A 16,826-nucleotide genomic window follows, 5' to 3' on the forward strand; every position below is an offset into this window, starting at 1 on the left:
CCATTTGAGCCAAGAAACTTTTGAATCCTCTGTTAGTGAATTGTTTTCCGTTGTCGCTCACCATTGAATACAGGAGGTCGTGTCTACATATGATGTTTTACCAAACGAAATGTTGGACTTGTTGACCGATGATCATTACTAAGGGTTCAATCTTGATCCATTTGGTAAAGTAGTCCATTGCCACGATCAGGAACTTGAACTATCTGTTCGCTTATGGGAAAGGGTCGAGTATGTCATTCCTCATGTAGCAAAGGGTCGAGAAGGAAGGATAGAGTGCTGCTCTTCTGATGGTAAGCTGGTTATGGGACCAAACTTTTGGCATTCCAAACATTTTTTCGTGAAATCCTTGGCATCCCTTCAAATTGTGGGCAAGTAGAACCTTGCTCTCAAGACTCGAGATGCCATGCTTCTAGCCCTCGAATGTACTCCGTAGATTCCTCCGTAAACTTGGCATGGACATATTTTTCTTGTTCCTCATCCAGGCACTTCAACAACATTGTCGAGAAGGGCCTTTGTTAAGGCTATCATTCTGCAGTGTATAGAATGACTCTTGCTTGTGGATCTTTCCAGCCTCCCTCTAGTCAACTGGGAGGATTCCGAGCTTGAGGTTGCTTGTAATCGGGGCCATCCACCCTGCAATCCCGACTCGTAATTGAAACACCTCATCAGAGTCCCAACTTGACGAGCTGAGGTTTCCTTTTTGAGGGTGGAGTGTTGCCCCGGCTAAAGGGAGAAGCTCTCAGCTGGTTCACGAAGCTCCTTCCCAACTCCATTGACAACTTCACGACACTGATGTCCAAGTTTGAGACGCATATCGCCACAAGTCGCTCGCTCCATCTGACCTCCATTGCCCTGGTCGATATCCGCTAGGAGAAGGGGAAGTCTTTGAGAACCTTTATCGACAAATTCGACAAGGTAGCGATGAGCATTCGAAACCTCAGTCCGGATGTGGCCATGCACCATATGTTGACGGCCTTACGTTCGGGACCGTTTGCTGACAGCCTCTGCATTCAGCCGACTGCAAGCTTGGATGAGCTTAGAAAGAAGGCTGCCAAGTACATGCAGTTGGAGGTACTTAGAGAGTTTCGCAACCAGGCCCGTACGGTGGCTAGCGGAGAGAAGGGCAAGGAGGAGAAGGAGCGTCAGGGTCGGTCGACCAATCAGGGAGATAGGAGAAGGGACAACCGAGGCAACCGATTCTCAAGATATACCCCCTGACGACCGAGAGAGGGAAGATCCTGGACGAGGCTCTCAGTGCCGAGTTGATCCCTCCACCCAAGAAGGCATCAAGCCTCGAAAATGCCGAACGCAGGAAACAATGTTGGTACAGCAAAACCAGCGGGCATTCCACTGAGGAATGCCAAGCCCTTAAGAATAAGATAGAGGAGCTTATCCAAGTTGGACACATGCAACATTTCGTCTAGGGTGCCCGAGGCACAAGATGGTCCTCAGGACAGACGAGCCTACGAAGCGGAGAATTTATTTGAATTGTAAGCCTAAAACATGAAGGGGGGTGAATTGTTTTTAAATTTTTTTCGCAAACTTTGAAGGTATGGAGAAAGTCAATGAAGAATCAAAGTCAAATAAATGAAAATGCTCAAGTTACAAAACGGTTTTAGTTGTTTCCAGAAAATCAACCAGTTGTTTTTGCGATTCAACTGGTTGTTTTTATCAGTAGTTTAAAAAAAAACTTAAAGCAGATATAATTGAGATTAGGGAAAGAGAGAATCAAACAAACAGATTTATATTGGTTCACTCTTACACCAAGAGCTACATCTACTCCCCAAAATCCACTAGGTATTCCACTATGTAATCAACCACACACACCAAAGAAGTGATCTTGAACCCCTCAAGAATACACACTTCCTTTGGCAATACAACACACCACAGATCAGAACAGCCTCTGACTTTGTGAATCACAGTTCTTTACAGAAATACAGATCAAGAGAGAATAAGGAATGATCACACCTGATACAGATTGAATCACAAAAAATTACACAATAGTCCTATTCAACTCTAACCAAGTTCAATCAAAGCTTGAAGTAAATCTTGAAGAAAAAGTGATTTCAAAAGATTAATCCCAGATCATTAATACCAGGAGTGTAAAAGAAACTATTTAAATTCCAAAAGGCAGTTAAAAACATTTAATGAAGGAGCCAAATCAGTTTTGAATCAATTAAAACAGATTTACCAAACTTAACAAATTTTGTTAAGTTTTTTCAAAAAACAATCGGTTGAATTATTGAAACAACTGATTGAATTGGCTTGACAGCAAAATCAACCAATTTAAGCTTTGTCAAACCTGTTTCAAAAACACTAAGTGTCAAACAACCGATTGAAATGATAAAACAACTGGTTGTTTTTCCACTTCTTTGTAAAACACTCTTTTTCAAAAGGATTTGATTTAAACCAACTTTGAAACCTAACTAATAGTGAATTTACAATTCAAACTACTCAAAATATACGCACACAAGCTACATCCAGCCTTCAAGCAATCCATAGAGATTTGGAGACACCAAAACCTTGTTCTACAAAAATTATTCCTCTCAAAGATCCAAGGACGATCGTCGACCAAAGCATCGGTCGAGGAGGGATGACAGTCCACGCAGGGAGGACCCCCCGGGAGAACGAAAGAAGATGTTGTTAGAATTAATGGCCTAAACAAGAGGGGGGTGAATTGTTACACAAAAGATTTTTGTAAAGATTGGCTAAGAATGAAGATTTATCAACAATCACGGAAAGAGCAATCAGGGAAGCCAAGAAATCAAAGCAATTAAAACTGTTTGAAGAAAAACAATTGGTTGAAATTTCATTTTAACCGGTTGTTCATAGCAGCAGAGACAAAAACCACATCAAAGAGTTTGTAATGAGTGAGTGAGAAAGAGAGAGAGAGAGAGAGAGAGATTACACAATCAATTTATACTGATTCACTCAACACCTGAGCTACATCCAGTCCCCAGAAAACCACTGGGTATTCCACTAGCAATCAATCAACAGATTACAAACACTCAACACCACAAAGAGGTGATCTTGACCACACAAGAACACTCCCCCTCTTTGCTTTTCACACAACCACTGTCAGAACAACCTCTTACCTTACAGATTTACAAACATACAAGTATAGAAAGGAAAAAATTACAAGAATCAAAAGGAACAGATTACACCTGGTATTCAGGAAATCACAGAGCTCCTAAGATCAATTCTTGAACCAATGCACAACCTTTAGGCAATCTTGCAAAACTTTGAATCAAATCTCTTCTTAAAAACGTTTTCAATCTCACTTTCTATGTGTCTTTTTGAATATGGAGGGTAATCATATTTACAACTCTCAAATCTATCCGTTTTAGGTAGGTAATCATGAGCCAAAACAATTTCAAATCGATTGAAAACAGATTTAACATGTTTTTGAAAAGCTGTTAAGAAATATGACAATCAACAAATTGAAAAGTCGTTTTAACCGGTTGAATTGGTTTTGATAGTTAGTCAACCAAGTCAAAATCAGTTTTGAAAACCCTTAATCAAGCTCGGTGTAAAACAACCGAATAAACCGTGAAATCAACTGGTTGTTTTTCACTTAGCTTAGAAAATCATTTTTCTTTTTCAAAACAAATTGATTTAGCTTGTGCATAGGATTAAGAATGAACTTTACAGAAATTCTAAACACCCTAGAACTAAGCTTCAATCAAAGCATTACAACATTAAGCTTTCATCGTTGCCGACGGTGGGAACTCTAACAACGCCTGAAAGAAGCACCTCAGAGCAGTGCATTACGTGAACGCGATGTCATTTTGACGAAGAGTGTCGCCCATCACCTTCATCGACGAAAATTTCAAAGGTGTCGATTATCGGCAAGACGACTCGATGGTGATATCGATCAATATCGATAAATTCACCATCATGAAATGTTGGTGGAACAAGGAAGTTCAATAGATATCCTCTACTGGAAGACCTTCAAAGCAATGAGGATACTTGAGGCGGAGATGGTGTCGTACGAAGACCATGTGGTCGACTTCACGGGTGAGAACATCGGTACTAAAGGCTACATTGAGCTTTATACCACCTTCAGCGAGGGGAAAAGCAGCAAAACCATCAAGATCAGATACTCGGTGATTGACGTTAACACCTCATACATCATCCTCCTCGAACGACCGTCCATCAACCGGCTGATGGCGATCATCTCAACTCCCCACCTAAAAATGAAGTTCCTTCATGATCGGGAGATATTCTCACGGTGCACGTTGATCAGAAGGTCGCACGAGAATGTTATGTCGATAGCCTTAGGGTGGAGTCGTTGCGCAACAACCGGTCGCCTAAGCGCAAATCCTCTCGAGTACAAAAATCTCCTCGTAGAGAAGACTCGCCTACGTCGATGGAGCATACAGTCACTATGGTGGATCTAGATCCATGGCCGACCGAAGATTGGTTGGAGGCCAAAGATAGGTAACTTGTAAAAGCGATTCCCAAGTCATGATCGGACAGGTCAAAGATGAATTTGAAGTTAAAGAACCTTTGCTCCAAAGGTATTATCACACAGTCTGCAACAACATGGCTTGGTTCTAGAGGGCAACGTTAGAGCACATCCGTCAACAAGAGAACAAGCATGTTGATACACTGCCTCGGCTATCAACAACAAAGAAGAAAATCCACCATAGGTCGGTGATGCAGGTCTGGATGAGACAACCTAGCGTGGCAAAGGCCGAATGCCTAACGGTCACCAACGAAAAGAACGAGACTTGGATGACGCCGATCGTCCAATACCTTGAACACGACACGTGCAAGTCAAAGGAGGAGAAAGCCATGAAGCAGCAGTGTTCAAGGTACACCCTGATCAACCAAGATCTGTACCGAAGGGGCTACTCGACGCCACTGTTGAAGTGCATCACTAAGGACCAGGTCGAGTATGTCCTCAAGGAAATCCACAAAGGGTATGTGAGAATCATTCGGGCGCTGAGGCGATGGCTGTTAAAGTCCTCAAGACTGGTTATTATTGGCCGACCCTCTAGGGAGGTTGCACAGAATATGTGAAGAAATGCGCCAAGTTTCATGAGTTCGATCTCCTACACCACCTGAAGCCATAAGTGCTACACATCATGACATCCCCATTGTCATTCTTCATCTGAGGGATGGACATCATCGGTCCCTTTGCCTCAAGTATGGGACAAACAAAATTCATCCTAGTCGGAGTCGACTATTTTACCAAATGGATTGAGGTCGAGCCACTCGCATTCATCTCCGCCAAAAACGTATGGCGAAGTATTGTTTGTTGGTTCGGAGTACCGCACACAATAATAACCGACAACGCCGGCAGTTCATCGACCAAGGGCTCAAATCTTTCTACGTTGATCTCGGCATCAAGTACATAACAGCCTCGGTCGAGCATCCCAGACCAACAGGCAAGCTAAAGCTGCTAAGAAGGTCATCTTAAACGAATTGAAGAGGCATCTCAGCAAAGCAAAAGGCTGATGGACTAAAGAACTACTAGAAGTCCTGTGGGCGTATCGTTGCACCCCCCAGACGTCCACCCAAGAGACACCGTACAACCTAACGTACGGGACCGAAGTAATGATCCCGGTCGAAGTAGGCAAGCCTACCATCTGAAGGCAGATGTTTGATCTGGCCCTGAATGAAGAAAGCCTCTCGGTCAACCTGGATTTAGTTAATGATTTCTGCGACAAGAGCAAGATTCGAGAGGCAGCATGCAAGCTTCGGGCAGTAAGGCGCTACAACACATAGGTCCGACCGAGGAGTTTTCAGAAAGTTGATCTCGTTTGGAGAATGAGGAGCGATACAAGGAAGATTGAAGACAAGTTCTCATCCAACTGGGAAGGACCCTTTCGGATCCGAGAAGTTGCAGCTGGGGGGTACCGACACCTGTGAGCGCATCGTTGATCGGGTGACCGAAATCGTTGGTGGGAGACGAGTCCACCTGGATGGAAGAGTTGCGCCGAGGTGGAGGTGTCGGCATAGACCTGAAGGGTCGTTGCAATGTTGCCCCATTCCTTTGGCCTTTTCTTGCTCTTTATGGTAGGGGTTGAGAGTCTCGTGTCAGAAGCCGGATGAATACCACCAATCGCCGTATCGATGTTGGGGCGACCCTTTTCCCGCTAAAGAGCCCTCTCGCGGAAGGCGTTGACAAGGGTCTTGGCCTGAGGCACCTCTCGGCTCATGGTTTCTGCAGCAACCAAAGAAAACACGTTAAAACTATTCAAGGGTATCCAATGCGAGAGAGACCATGACCGACCGAGACAAACAAATTGTCATACCCTCAAAGGCATCCCAGCGTTGGGGCGACATGTACACGACCACCAGCTTCCGTGTCGGAAGTTTTCGAGGGAGCTCGTCGAAAAGAGAGTAAATCTCTTGCTCGGAGGCGGACGAGGCCACTCCTTGAACTCGGTGGGTTTACTAGTCCAAAAAGAGGAAAACTTAGATCGATCGGCTTCATCAAAAAGTACTTCATTCCCTCAGAGCGACTGAAGACTTTAATTTTTTTTCCTTGAAATTCTTGTAAGAGGTGGCAAAGGAGTTGAAAAGCACATTGCCCGACCGACCAATTAGCGAATACCACAAAACCAATTTGGCTGGGTGGAAGGTATGATAGTTAAGAAAGGTTGAAGGGGTAGGAGACAGGCAAAAAACATCGCAAATGATGCGGAAGGCCTAGATAGACGACCAAGTATTTGGATGCAGTTGAGTAGGAGCCATGTTGAGCGCTCGAAGGACACCATCGTGAAGTAATCAAAAGGGAGAGAGACGTGAAGGTCAGAAAACAAACAAGAGTACATGTAAAAAAGGGACGCTCGGTGAGAGACCGAGTGGAACAAACTGTATCGGGGACCTCACATGGTTTGATACCTATGACATCTACACTGACATCAGGCTTCAAAACACCGACCCTGTCCAAAAAGTCAGCAACTGGGGCCCTTTTCACAAAGGCGGAGGTGATCCGAGTCACCTTCGGATCAATCCAGTCAAGCCCCTGTGGGAATGAATGCTCAGGGGAACCCGACCGATCAGAAGCATCGGTCGAGTCATCCCCCCTTACCATCGTTTCCACGAGGGGCAATGACTGAATTTCCCCAACCGAGAGGACCTCGGTCATGGAAGAATCAGACGAAGTTGAAGAAGAAGATGAAGACGAAGATGGAGGAGATGGGAGACGAGAAGGGGGAGCCGAAGAGGAGGATGTAGGACGAGACAAGGAATACATGACTAACCTTTAGGAAGACTTGGAACGCGTTTGGTAAGAAGAAAGATCGCGCGGGTTTCGGAGTAAAGAAGCATAGAAGAGCAATGCCTTGACATTATAACCCTAGGGGTCTCAGAAGGAGAAATGTCACATCCACCAACCGTTGGATCTTCCCATATCCAACGGTCCTCATCAATTGGCACCAAAAAACCCCTCATTAATGCAGGTTATGTCATGCGGATCACGTTAGACCCCGAGAAATTCTGCCATCAAGATGAACCTCAAAAAAATCAAAAAATCAATCGTTGCATAAGACTCTTCGAATTAATCATCCTCGAGCATGGGGGACAAGTGTACTGGTAAGGACCGGACGACCAATGACACTTCTCGATTCCATCATTTAACACGAAAACGTTCCCTAAAGATTATTAGTTAATTAATTTGATTGAAATGTTTTAATATATTTTATTTCAATAACATAATTAAAAGAACTAAATTATTTTTTATGAATAAATAAAGAAAGAAATGCTTGAGATTTACAAATGTTTCAAAAAAAAAATCTCAGAAATTAAATAATTAAAAACTATAATAAAGTCTAACATCATCCCACTCTAAAACCATTATAGCAAATTGAGAACCCATATAATATTTAATATTTCAAAAATTATCAATAAATGTTTTCTTAATTATCTTTTAATGTTTCATTCTTCTTATTTAAAAAAAAAATAGTATTTTTTATCAACAAAAAATTAATTAAATAAAAAAGGAATACTTTAATCCTTATAGAGAAGATGGAGAAACAACTAAACCTTATACAAAACTATAATAAAATAAGACAACTACATCAGCCAACCACCAACCACAATACCAGGACTCACCAAACTCACATAATCGCTTGCATTGCTTTTATAACATTAGACCAGAAAAACATCCTTATACCCTATTGCTAAGAACTAACAACTTCATTGCTCGTCTGCACAACTTAAAGAAATTCCTTTTCCATTCATGCTTGCTTTTAAGTAGTTTATAAAGCGCTTCCCTCCATCAGATTTAGGTTTGTAGCTGTTCCAACACTATTGTCATTCTTAGCATCTGTTTCCCGTAGCTTCAGTTTTCCATGTACAACTTGATCCATGCCCCAGTAGAGAACATTCTACAAAGTCCTTGTCCTGCACCCTGATCTGCACCCTGATCTACAAGCAGGCCACATTTTACATTGATATTGCACTAGTCTTTATTACACCTGCATATTTACCTTCTCAACCATAACTAAGACCGAGTGTACCATAAGTCAAATCATATGTGCATTGTGTAGATGTGTTATCTGTAACATTGTTTCTAATAGGGAGTTCACAACATTTTTAGATATATCTTTAGGCACAGTACCCAATCAAATGTTATGTGATACTCTACATTCAATAAACATGTGTTGCAGTTTCTGCTCCTCCTAACATAGTTCACACAGAGAATTAGGTAAATCTTCCCCCTATGGATAAGGTTAGACTTAGTGGAAATTCTATTTCTAAGCTCTCTCGAAACACCATATTGTGCTGTTAGAATTCTTTTTGATTCCTACAGTAGGTTGCACCAGGTGTCCCTATCCTTCCCTCCTCTTGCCCATTTAAATATAAACATTTATAAGCTGAACTAACAAAATATTCTAAGTTTTTTCTCTCCCCCATTCCCACTCATCTTTGTGTTCCTTATCAAAGATAATTGATCGAAGCTGCTACATCATTTCAGCTTTTTGTATAGCTTCCCATGCGAATTTGTCACATCTCCATGGTATCATCCATTCCCATATGCGATCTTCCCACCCCACAAACTCTTGAACTATTTTATCTTTGTCCTTTCAGATTCCATATAGCCTAGGGTAGACATCTTTGAGAGGTGCCTCTGTGATCCACAAGTCATCCCGAAATCTTTATTTCTTCCCTCTTCCTAATTTGCACCTTACTTTCTTATCAAACCAATTATCTCCCTAACTTTTGCCATGCACCTTCTTCAAATCTCTCCACCAAATTGATTCCTAACTTTCTCTAACCTCATCATCTATATTCCTCCACAAACCATACTTTGACTTTGTTTTTTAAAAAGTTTAGTATGATCCTAAATTTTTTTAAAATAATTTAATTTGATCCTTTCTATTAAATTATTTTCATTAAAATAGGTTTACCTCAACGATTTTTTCACAACACCTTAAATTATATGTGTTGTTATCATATTAAAAGTTGAGATCACTTATTTTGAAAACAAAATGTTATTTGAACTTTTTGAAAAATGTTAGAAATCAAATTTTTAAAAATAGCTTAGAACAACATTAAATTTTTTAAAATAAAAAAAAAAAAAATTGATTTTTAACTTTTAGTATAGAACTAAAAAATTAATTAAGCCTAATATTTTGAATTTTAAAATATATTTTATGAATTCTAAACTTGATATACTTATTAAATTCCTCAATAAACTTGTGGCGGACCAAAAGGAAAAGAAGCTAATTATATTCACAATATGGTGTTTGGAGAGAGCTTAGAGATAGAATCTATGGTGATTACTTTTCCTATAGCACCATTCGAGAGTGGTATGTTGTTGGTGATGAATGTCGCTCCCAGCCAACTTCACTCCAACAATTGAGTTTTCTAATAATTTCAGTTGTTGTGTGAATATCTGCATATATAGCCTACCGTAAATAAATTCATGTATTTCTATCAACTGAAGCATGGGTTCAAGGTTGGTTGGGTGTCATGAACGACATCCAACATGATTCCCTTTTCACCCTCTAATCATAATACTACTTCAAAGGCTTCAAGAACCATTTTTTTAAGGTTTCAACCATTAAGATTCCCGAAAGAGAATCTTTTACCTTATGGGTTCTTCCACCATGTTTCCTCTACATTGACAAGGGCCTGCAAAGTCAAGTCCAAGTTTGAGTATCTTCTCAATGAGGAGGAAAAGTTGGACATAACCGTGCTCAAGACCTTCCTGGACCTATTAACAGTCGGGCTCTTCTAAGAGTGCTCTTGGCCGATAACCCCACCACGACCTTTACAGGTGAGAGTCTAGTCTTAGGATTTTCTTCATCTTTTGTGCATATATAGCTATCTGATTTTTCCTTCTTTTGTGCATAATTGATGCGCAAAGATTCGATTACAAGGCCCTGTGGGGGCTAAAAAGGGCACTACAAAAAAAATCACTTTTAGTGACCACCAAATTCAATCGCTAAAAGTACTATAGTCGGTCGCTAAACATATTTGCGACCGAAACAATCACCAAATAAAAATGGAAACGAAAACCCTAGTCGCAAAACATTTAACGACCGAATTATAAAGTGCTCGCAAATTTGCAACCGAAATTTTGGTGGCTAAATCGGTCGCAGAAAATTTGGTCACCAAAATTCAGAAACCAAATTAGCAACCAAAATTTTAGTGACTAAATCGGTCGCAGAAAATTTGGTCACTAAAATTTAGAAACCAAATTTTTATAAAAAAATCGGTGGCTAAATCGGTAGCTGAATAGAAGGTGATAGCGACCATCATTTTCGGTCGCTATTAGATTAAAATAATTAATTAAAATAATTAATTAAAATAATTAATTAAAAAAAAACTTTTGGTAGCTAATTCAGTGGCTAAATGGAGACCGCTATAACGACAGATTAGATTTCGGTGGTTAAATAATTTTTTTTTTAATTACAACAACCAATTCTGTTTTGATCGCTAAACAATAACTTTCTAAATATAACCACCAAATTGATTTCGCTGACCATTTTTATATGTATTATTAATACCTATTTAAAATAATATTTTGATCATTTAATAAAAATTAAATCTACTTATAAATACTAAAAATTCAATCAGAAATAAATTTCAAATACAAAGTTTAAGGTGTTGCACACAAATTAAAAATAAATTGTAAAAGTAGTTATTCATGTAATGGGTAATTTGTATTATATATGAAAACCCATAAAGTTAACTCTAAGTACAGTATCGCAAGCTAGACTAGTCTCTAAATCAAAAAGTTATGAAAATTCCATTCATAAAAAATGCTTTTAAGTAATCTAATTAGTACAAGTTTACAATGCATAATAATAATAAGAAGAAGAAAGAGATACTCAATTATATACTAATTACAATGCATAATAAAAGAATAATACGATGAATATCTTGGAGCTTTCCAAAGTCATCTTTTGGACATGGAAGGGGGAAAAAGATAGCTCAAAGATATACTACTTACAATGCAAGATATGAAAGATAAAACGAGTATAGTAACATATTGTAAATAGGAAGGAGAAAAATGTTCCTGACTTCTTTCTAAGTGAAATGGTTATTTCAACGAATTAATGGTTATTTACTACTCCCTGATTGGTTCATCTTCCCTCTTTTCTTCATTGACAGTCTTGACAATTGTAAAGCTGAGTTGATTTGTTGAAGACAAAAGTCTAGCCCACATTCTATCAGTTATCATTGACAGTATTGTTTTGATGTTTGAGATTCATTAGCCTAAACAAAATAATCAAAATTGAACTACGCGTAATGAGCTTTTTTCATGGAGATGTCAGGCTCGATTACATTATTATATTAAAAAAATCTAAAAAGATTTAATTTTGTTAAGACAAATTAATTAGTAGAAATACAAGCCAAACAACATATATTTTCTCATAATTTTGTGGACCACACTCCATTTAAAAAAACTAAGAAGGCAATACTAATAAAAAACAAATCATTAATGTTAATTAAAAAAAATTCTACTTCAAGAAAAAAAATACTTCATACAGACACGAATATTGTCGGTGTGACCAACGTAAATGAGGACAAAATATTACTATTGATCATACTGTCACAAGTGTTATAAAAAACAAGTGTTATCAAAAACGCCAACATGTGTCGACCAAGTTGACTCAAACAAAATAATAAAAATAATTAAATCAGTATTTATGTCCGCCTGTCCAACACAAAATAAATAAATAAATAAAACGCTAGTGTGGGTCCGAGTCACCAAAAAAATGAAAGCTAGCAAATAAAATTAAAGATTAATAATGTTTTACACATAAGAGCTGGACAAAAAATTGCTATTTTTGTACACATTTTAACCTGTAAAAAGTTTTCAATTGATAATTTAATTTCACACAATAAAATTATCTAAATCATTCAAATATACAGATAACTCAAACTAAATTTTATAGCATAAAATAGAACTTAGCAATTTAAATGAATAATGTTACTAAAAAATAAAACATAAAATAAATTGTAAATTAAAAATCAACCAAGAGTATTAGAACTTGAAATGTATCATAATACAATTACATAAAAACAAAGTACTACAGATAAAAATATGAAACGTGTCCCCATGAAGTAGAATAACCACTGATCTGTTCCATAAAAACCTGTAAAAAATACAAACAATGTTAATAACTAAAATATTTAGTATATAATAGAATTGTGAAACAATTAAACTTACAGTCTGGGATGCACATCAAGGAAGGGGTTAATCATCATGTTTTGGAGCATACTAATGGTGAAATTGACTTGTATCAGTGGAAGCATCGTCACGTTGTTGCAACACCGTGACAAGTTGTTCCTTTACATGCTTCATTCCGTCCTCCAAGTTTGCATAATTTTGATTATACTTATTAATTTTTGCATGAAGTTGTTGATTTTCAGCCAACTAATCAAATTGAGAAGTGTCGGAACCAGAGCATGAGGGCTGAGTGAAGAAAAAGACTCTTTGACGGAAATTCCCAATCAAGTTTGTCGTACCATAAACTCGACCTCTACTCTTCCCTCTAGCAGCTTCCTTCCAAGCTTGAAGCTTTGTTGGATCTATTTGGGGGACATCAGAGGTTGAGCCTGAGAACTGTTTGCTTGAAAGATCTTCAAGCGCTCATGATACACAATCATTAGGAGATAGAAATTTTAGGAAATTACATTAAAAAAGTTTAAAAACTTAGAATAATAACTTACATAAGTTTCATGAGCACGAGTATGAACACAATCACTCTTTTTTTTGTGAGTGGTCATAAAGAGTTCATTAGGTTCAAAGGGGTGACCATATTAACTCCTTCCCCGATCCCTACGATGTCCATCTTCTAAATAGCGTGGGTCTTGTCGTGAGCGTGGATTCGGCTATGATAATGATTGCCAGTACATGGCTATCATGCATCACTAAGGTGGAGCAATGAGTTAAGCCACAAAATCTTCTGCCCGAATCCATGGCATGGAGGGTTAGATTAAAAGAGCCGGAGGGCCAAAACCAAGAGCTTTCCAGGCAGAAAACTGATGTCGAGGCGGATCTCTCCTCTACTAAGAAGAAATTAGAAGACTTGTAGGTTGGTCATCAAGTTGTCAAGGATAAGTTGGAGAGTATGGAAATGGATCTCGAGGTCCTCCACACGAAGCTGGTCGGTGCAAACGCAGCCAAGAAAGAGGTCGAGGAAAGCATTGGGCGGCTACAGGCCGAGGCGGGAGAGCTGAATGCTCAAGAACCAAAAAGCTCTTGGTTCACTTAAGGCTGAAAATGCTAACATCGTGGAGTATTCTCTTCTCGGGTATACTAAAGGTTTCAAGAAGGCTCTTCGTCATGCCATTTGCTTTAGCCCCAACGTTAAACCTGGGGATTTTGATTTGGAAAAGGATGTAATAGACGGTCATCTTGTTGATGACTGAAACAACTTTTGTTTATATTATTTTTTATGCATCGTTCTACTTGATTCCGTTGCACTTTGCTTCTTGTTTGGGCTTTTTTTGGGTGATGTCTTTTCCCGAATATGCTTCGTTTCTATTTAGACTGAGTTTATGATTTCCTTTTATGACATAAAAAAAATTATTTCTCCATTGATAACCAAAAATTTTAACTTACTTCACTTTGAAAGAGAAATATTTGATTGTGACCAATTATATATATTTCCTTAGTTACAATACACGAAGGACATAATGAATGTTGGTTAACGGAAAAGACAAAACAAGTTTATAAGCAATATAACTTATTCTCTTGAGAATCTAGTAAGGACCTATGAACTTTAGAGTAATCTTCTTAGATGTGATTTCTCTCCTTACACCAAGGAATGACGTAACTCTCATAAAATCATGATTACCGAAAAAAAAATTTAATGGTCTTCATTTATCAGCATCAGATGTCTGCCTGATCGAAGATGTCTTCAATCATCATAGTCCTCAAAATTTGGCTCCTAGTTGTTGATAACTGAAGTGATGAAAAATACGTTGAGTTTTTTTTTTCTTTTCGACTAACTCCTCCTTGTGCATATCAATGAATGCTTCGATGTCTTTTCCTTCCATCTCAAACAGACGATCTAGATAAACCCATGATCTTCGACTATTTCTGTTGAAAGGTTATTTTCAAATTGCTTAAGAAATTTTGATGTGACCAAACTCAATGATCCAAAACTTTGTTGTATTCTAACATGAACAAAGACATCTCACACCAACCTCTCTGCAAGCATATCTCTAATAACACTCATGTTATCCAATCCAAGCTTATACTAATATAGGCAACACCAAATTTCAAAGAAATGGAATCCACAAAAACTTGAGATAGGTATAACTAAATCAAAATGGATTCTTCCCATATTTATTGGGATAACCTCTTTTACTTTTTAATGGTCATATGTGGGTGTCAACATCACTAGCTCATTTTGTTTTTCAATTTCTAGCGATAATATTCTCATATTCAGAAGGACATGCAACATCAATTACTAGAGACTTGTGCTTAGAACTAAGAGTAAGATCTACCACCATCTCAGTCAACCTAATATCATATGCTAAAGGATTCATTCTCACCTTATGAAAAGGTAAGAATAACCTAGCCAAACACAAACTTCCTTAACCCAATGCCATCTCTTCACTACTTTTGTCAAACTAAGACCTCTTACCTCACCCAATTATTTACATTACCTCAAGCATATCATTATCTTCCATAGGTAGAACATGCATAGTCTTCATTAATCCATCTCATATTACTCATAAAGTCATTTTTCTTCATTGTATGTGACAAGTAGGTGATAAAATTGATGGAAATATTATTTCACTCTCATCCCGTGAGTGTCACTATGTTAACATATGTCCTAGTCATGGACCTTTGATTTTTTTAACAAGATAAACGCTTAGCTACATACTTGATTATGTCTTCCTTCATACCATGTCATCAAATAAACTTCCTTAAAGCTCGATACCCTTAGGTCATACTTAGATGTCATTGAACTTCCTTTCGTGACTCTTAAATAACCCATCTGCTTCAATTTTTCATCTTTGGCGTACATATTTTGTTTCTAAATCTCAATATACCATTTGTTTCCCATAGAGAACTCTTTAGTTTCATTAGTACATAATAGTCTTAGAATAATCTTCAAATTCAATTTCACCAATTTCCTTACTCTCACTTTTTTTCTAGAAACTCATTAGTTATAACAAATGTACTACAACTTCCAAATTTAAATTGCCGAAACTTCCACTCAACTCCAACGATATAATTATGTGTCTTTGTGACTTAACCATCTGCAACAACATTTCCTTTTCCAGGATAGTAATTCCACTAAAATTAATAATCTTTTAAAACTTCATCCATCTTCTCCAAAAGGAATTATGCATAGTTCATTACTCGGTCTACCACAATCCAGGTTCCATTATATCATTGTCGGTGGAAAATGAACCACACATATAACAACACAACTTTATTTCTACTTAGTCTCGTCTAATGGTTGTAACACTATCCCAAGTCTTTGATACTCTACTTCAATCTTTTATAGGTCAAATAAACAAGGACAAATGGAATCCCTTCCTTTTTATGTTGAACCATCACAAAACTTCTTCAAATATTATCTTAGTTATGCATTTTTTTATCAGCATCTTAGTTATGCGTGATGCACATTAAATCATTTTTATAACTATTATACTAGACTATGTTCTCTAACTTCTTGTTTGCAAATACAAACAACTTATCCTAAACTTCATAATTCCCCCTTTGCTTCCATAATGAAATTCTCAACCCATTTAGTTTTTAACTCTCCATTAATTTGAGTCTTTAACTATTACATCTGACACTTGAAATGTCTCCTTGCTCATGGCAGTTTCAACCAAATTTACCTTCCACAAATGAACACAAACTTGAAATCTTACTCCCTCAATAACTTCACTAATATCTTTTGTCCCGTGTCTAGTCTCTTCTGACCAAATAAGTACTTAAGATTCTTACAATATTGAATATAACTAATCAACCTCCTATAACAAACAATTAATCCACAAAACTTTATGTTTCCATGCTAGCCTTGTAACGACATTGTTACTCACCTTTACCGATTACATTTGAATTTATAGGTTGTCTTATACACATCTTCACTTTTTACTTATAGTTTTGGATACCTGAATCTCATGTCTACCTGGAAAACATTGATGTTTCATGCAACTTGATCCATCATATCATCATCCCTCAAAAATCTTGTTTATCTTTCAAAAATCAATACATAATTCTAGATTCCTCGTCCTTCTTCTTTATCAACAATATTGATAGTCCTTATGGTATCACACTCGACCCAACAATCTATTTTCTCCAAATAAATTTTTTCAACTTTACTACTCAAATGAAGCCATTTTATAAGGTGTCATTAACGCCAACCATGCTTAAGTACCAGACC

Source organism: Phaseolus vulgaris, chromosome 8 (genome assembly GCF_051622355.1).
Source record: "Phaseolus vulgaris cultivar YP4 chromosome 8, ASM5162235v1, whole genome shotgun sequence".
NCBI classification, from domain to species: domain Eukaryota; kingdom Viridiplantae; phylum Streptophyta; class Magnoliopsida; order Fabales; family Fabaceae; genus Phaseolus; species Phaseolus vulgaris.